The sequence below is a fragment of the Rhea pennata genome, chromosome 7 (assembly GCF_028389875.1).
Source record: "Rhea pennata isolate bPtePen1 chromosome 7, bPtePen1.pri, whole genome shotgun sequence".
In the NCBI taxonomy this organism is placed as follows: Eukaryota; Metazoa; Chordata; class Aves; order Rheiformes; family Rheidae; genus Rhea; species Rhea pennata.
In genome coordinates this window covers 27469997-27476431 of record NC_084669.1, presented here as the reverse complement: position 1 = coordinate 27476431, position 6435 = coordinate 27469997, and positions in this window count along the sequence as shown.

Genomic DNA, 6435 nt, shown 5'->3' with positions numbered 1-6435 from the left:
TACCTCAACAGAAGATGCAGAGGCCAGTTCTGATATAAAAATCCTTTGTTCCTTTCGGAAAGAATTCATGTGAGTAGTGCCGTGACACAACGACAGACATGAGGAGTAGTATCCCCTGTGGAACTGGCAAGATTTCAGTGACATGGAAAATGGAAAACCATAATAAGGGGACATTCTAGTAATAATTCAAAATGTGAAACAGAAAGGTAAGCGTACATGACTGGAGACTGAGAATACAGCAGGATTTCGATAGACTTGGAATTTAAGCAAGTGACAGGGAAGCTAGTGTTACATTCGATATATGTACAAATAAAAGGCAAGATACAAGAAAAGTAAAGCACGTTAATTAGTATTAAAGAGAAACATCAGGCAGTCCACGAAGGATAACAAGTGAAAACATTATTTAACTTTTTTTTTTATATGCTGTTGAGCTTACTCCTTTAAAGAAATGAAGGCATCTCTATTTACATGCAAGCATCCCATCTATCCCATTCTATCCCAAATAGAAAACGAACACATGGTCCCCATTCCCCCATCTCTAGTTTTTGTTCTCTTGCTCCTATAAAAGGCCTGATGAAGTGCATAGCAAAGCACAACGAAAAGAAGATTCACAGATCCATACTGATTAGGAAGAGCAGAGAAAAAATGTAGGCAAATAAGAGTGTTCGGAAGCTGTTTAGCCATGATTCCCATTGACATAGGAATCACAGATGGGTATGAACGTATGTGGCTGCAGGGAACCACACAAAGAACGAGCAACGCATGGAGGACACTGCCAAAATGTGGAACGGGAGACACCAGCATCAGCTGGATGTACAAATCATACCTACCTTGGAGTCCGCATGGTGCCATCTGGGAGAAACTCCACTTCCACACTGTTGTAGCCTTCTCAGACTTCAAAGTAAGCTTGAAAAATGTACAGCACGTATGGGCATCACTCGAGTTCTTCACACAGAAATATTTTTCCTCCATCTTCACAATGCTGAAGCAGGCTTGCACACTGTCTCACTGACCCTTGTTGAGAGCTTCCAGGGAAACAAACACCAAAAATAAAATACTCATTAATTATTGACTGTAATGGATAAATATTTATGTTTTACTACTGAGGGCCCTGTAACTCAGCTTTATTACTTTAACTTAAAAGACCATTGTAATGGGTAGTGCCAGCAAAGAAGGCAGAAGTTGAGAATCAGAAATGAATTCACTTTCAGATTTTGAGAAAACAAATCTCTAGTCTAGCTGTTTATATATACACCCACCAAGTGTATCTCAGACAGCTGTAAGGACTTGTGTACTTGTGGAGCTGTGGAGTAATTATTATATTCAAATTATAACCATGTGTAGATGCTCTTCTCAAATAATGTTAGATTGTTCCTATAGACTTTAATGCCCTTTAAAGGTGGGTTTAAACTAAACAGTTCTGCAAATGTAACAGATGGAGATACTCAGTAATTCTCTAAATAACTAGTTCTTCAAGGCAAAGTTACCAGCATTTGCGACCGTAGCTAATGGCTAGTGTAGAACTCTACCTGCCAGGAAAGGACCTGCCCTTGCGGTCGCTGCTGCTGCTACCCTGTGCGTTGCCCTAGTGTCACATCTCAGTCTGCTACCTTAAACTAGGAGATAAATTAAACTGATTTGGGAGCTGAAGTGCTGCAGTTTGAAAACGATTCCCAACTTTAACCTGGGGATGCACTAAAAAAAAAAAAAATTATTTTACTCATCTTCCTCACTAATTTTGCTTCAATGACAGGTTCCGATTTAAAGAAAAACAACCAGACTCAGGAAAATTTAAAACAGAGAAAAACCAACAAGCTGCTGTGTCGGATGCTTAACCCCTACACTGAGCTCCAGTCTCCACAAGGGTTAGACAGTAGTCCTTTACTGCGGGACAGACACACCAGCACGAGGGAGAAGCCCTCCTACTGTGTTACTCACAGCACGCAAAGATTTCATCTCAGAGTAATTGTTACTTGTTTAGGCGACGTGCAGTACTGTACGTACTGAACTGCAAGGCCCCACACATTTCACTGTCAGGGACTTTCTTCGTGTTGTTCTGCGCCTGTAAGTAAATCTGTGTTCATTATCTCTTATTCTGCATCTTTTCCATTCTTGTTCAAACCTTCTTTCTCTTCCTGTAGCGAGCCTCACTCCCTGAAAAGTTACATCCTATACAAGTAACTTTCAAGTTAGCATACAAACCAGGGAGGAGAAAGGGGAAGTTGTTTGTTTCAAAAAGAGCCCGAAAATTTACAAAGCACCTCCCAATTAGCCAGGCCTTAATTTTGTAAATTTATTTAGGAAAAAAAATTAACATGAGCAAATGAGAATACTTCAGTGTTACAACAGAGTATATAAATGTCTAGCAATAGTCAAATAATTTGATCTTTAAATACAAAATAACCACATGAACACCTAATATACAGGTTTCATCTGAATACATATTTATTAGATAAATATTAGGTTGTCACATCATCTAACTACATACAGTTTTGCAAGACTAAAAATCACAATTATTTTTCTGACCAGTTTAAAGTATGAAATGATTGCATTGTACTGTACATACAATGTACAAACAAAGACAATGGCCATTTTTGCATGTTACTTGAGATTGTACTTTTTTAATTCTCCTCTGATCATGATATCAAAAATTGTACAAAGTATGAATTTGGTTACAATTTTTTTTAATCCCCTTATTTTTCTTCATTATTTCTGTAGCACCCTAAAAATACACAGGTGATAGACTAGTACACATAAGCTAAATATTACATGTAGATAAAACAAAACAAAACAAAGGATCAGAGTATATTACAGAAGTGAAAGTGAAACAAATGCTGAGACTTCACAAACGCTAACAAACAGGATTCATTTTCCACATAAGATGGAGCTTCAAGCTTTTTTTCCTGCGAAATAAAAACAATGCACATTCCAAGGAAAATGAATGCATTTCTGTTAACATGTCTCTATTCGTCATTTACATATGTACAGATGTCCCTTGAGTCTCCACTGCAGACATTGGTGTGTATCTGTCAGTCCTATAATAATGTCTTGGCAGCAGAACTGTAGATCTCTGTGGGTTCTTTCCCAGATGAGCTTCCATAGGGAAACAATTAAAAAGTAAACAAAAAAGGATAAAAATACTACTGGAATTTCATATAATAATTAAGCTTTAAAAGAAAATGACTGTGATTACCCTATTTGCTATTTTTTTCTCTAAACTTCAATACGGCAGTGAAAAGATAAAAAAAAACCCTAAATTTTAATTTAGAAGCTTTTTCATACTGAATCCACTATACAGTACCTGATTTTAGGTGACAAAGTTTTAAAACTGTCTCAAAGGTCCAACATTTGGGTGATGGGTAATAATCATATTTTATTTATAACTCCTGCTTAGAAACCAAACATTTCTATAAACTTAAAAAGTTAACCATCCACTTTAATTCTCAATTACCGTACGAAGCAGATATGAACACTGCTCCAAACATATTGCTAATATCTATGTTTTTTTTCCCTTTATGCTTTCCAACAGGTACTTTTAAATGATACATTTTAAATACTACCAGTTAGCAAGTGGTCAGTCCTTAGCATATCTGGTTTAAAATGCTAATATTATGTTTAAGAGAAAAATTGTTTCAGGTGCCTAAGTTAGCTGCTCAGGAAACAGTGGAAGGCGGAACATTAAATAGACTCAATTAAAAAAAACCTGAGCAGCCAGCTCCAACTAATTGTGAGAAATCTTCTTTATTCCAAAACCTATGGCTTAAGAAACTCCCCCCCCCCCCCCCCCAAACAAAAATCTTCCCAAACTCTAAGGGCATAAAGTCAGTTTATCATTAGCCACCCCTGCAAATGACTTCAATACCTTTACAAACAATGCAGCAAAATACAAGGGAAAACAACTACAGTAAAATGGCTACAAAACACATCTGTAACTGAAGAATGGTCTTTCCTAGCAATTGTGTGATAGTAGAACCACACCACAACCATATTACCATATATTATATCAAGGTATCTTTTAATATTCTGCAGAGATCCTCTACAGGTTGTCAAGCCTACATAAGAAAAAAGACACTTCTAAGCAGAATAAAATATACTATACTGCTTCCCTCCCCCCCACCCACCAACAACCCAAAGTGTTAGAGTGCCCCAGCTTCAAAGCCTGGAACACCAGTAGAGTGATATAAATATGGTACCTTATATACTTGCTGCTTGCCTTAGTGCATCTTTTCCTGTTCAGACAGCTGGTCCTAGGTGTTCAGCTGACTTGGGCAAATGAACAAAATATCTGCTGTGGCCAGCATACTGTCACCCACGCAGTCAATGAACATCAGCTGGTTAGTTGGGGTTTTTTTTGCCCCAGGCAATCACTTATTATTATGTTTGCACGACAGAACTGGGCCCCGATTGTCCAGGTACTGCCTGATATATCAATTCATCACAGAAATGGGGATGAAATTTGGGCTAATTTATGAAAAGAAAATGGAGGTGGAAAAAAAAAAAGAAAAAAACTCCCTTATTCTGTTAAAGAACCCTCAAATTTTCTTTTTTAAAAAAGGACCCATATTTTTCTTCAGACAAGGTATTTAAAAACACCAGCAAAAGTATAACCAGATCATGAAAATGTTGAATATTATCAAAGACAATACTAAAATATTCACAGATATATTTACAATAGCAATTCTTAAAATAATTGATTTTGCATAATGAACAGCGCCTTTCTTAAAAAAACTCGAAACAGGAAAAATATAAGTGTGGGACCATCTCTACATAGTATGTTTGACAGATTCAATACTCCTACTGGAAAATAAAAGAACTAAACCGCCATTTCCTTTAATATCTACAGCAAGGTGCTGCTGACTAGCATATATATATCATGACGCATGTACAGCAGTAGGTGGAAACGTTAACAAAAGAAGCAAAATAAAAACCGCAAAGAATTTACAAATATGACTTTGGTGAGGAAAGCAAATCCAGAGTTGTAAGAACATAGCATGCCATTTACAGCATTGCAAACTAAACGCAAAGGGCTAAGAAACTATCTAGTCAAACAGACAGGAACAAACAAAATTTTGTCTGGCACTTAAGTTTAAAACACATTGTTGCAAGCAAATAGGGGATATTCGATTGGAGTTGGGAAGAGGAAAGGAGAAGGGTCAAATTTGCTTTAGTAACAAAAAGAAACTAAAACAATAACTGTACAGTGGGCAAAAGCTGAAATGTTGCACCACAAGGGCAAAGTTGGCACACATGCACTTCTTACACAGCTACTGTACATAATTTATAAGAGAGAGAGAGAGAGAGAGAGACAAAGAGCACAGAAATGGGCACAGAAGCAACAGGAAGCTCATGCAGGAGAAGCAACCACACGAGAAGCACAGATCACAGGGGCGAGACGGTGATTGTGGCATCAGGGTCTCTTGAAGGCAGTAGCAATCTACCAACAGTTACTTGTTCTCCCCATGCCCATCCCTTCCTGGGAAGGATCACATCCTGGCAGCTAAAGTTAAAAAAAAAAGAAAAAGAAAAAAAAAAAGGAGAAAAGAAAAAGCCTGTATTATTTGTAACAGTCGTGAAAACAGAAGGCAAAGCAGAACGAAAAAGAAGCCATAAGATGTCTGTCCAATTTCAATGCCCCCTTTCAAGCTGATCGATAAAAATAATGATGCAGATAGTGATGTTACTCTCCCCCCATCCTGCAATGATTCCCTGTCTGCATTCAACACAGCTTGTCTTACTGTGAATTCTGCAGTACAAAGAGTGACACATACGCTGAGGGAACCGAAGACTGTAGGTGATAATTGAGAATATTTTGGTTTGTACTCCTCCTTCCCTCCCTTCTCCATTTTGTACGGAATACATGGCAAAAAGATCTATTATAACAATCTCAACAGTTGGGTGTTAATGCAGCCGCAAAGGGTACTGATTTGAAACCAAACCCACAGAAAGTAACTGAAAGCTGAAAGGATTTTTTTTATTTTTCCTCAATCTGTGTGTTTGAACAGAGGAATCATTGCAAAGAGGTGTCTAAGATTCCTGCATTTTTATAAATACAAACACACATGGCTGCAGCCTGGAGATTCTCAGGACTCCATTATTGAGGACAAATTAGCTGACTGCTGTTCCCCTCTGATGAGCTTGTATTTTTTCCCTATCTCTGCCACTTTACTGTACGATTTGTGCTTTTTGGAGTTTTAAATGTGTTTTGATTTTCTTTTTTCGTGTGTGGCCAGGACAATTACTCCAACACAAAGCTGTGGTTGGAGGGGAGAAGAGGGCAAGTGGGGTGGGGAGATACAGTTTCAAAAAAATGGAAGAACACGCATTGGAAGGACATTCTGAGATTGGTCAATTAAAGACAGGTCCATTTTGTTGCCTTTTCTTCCCTTGCCAAGACTTGTTTTTGCCAAGATACTTCACACTATGTTTATCACAGAA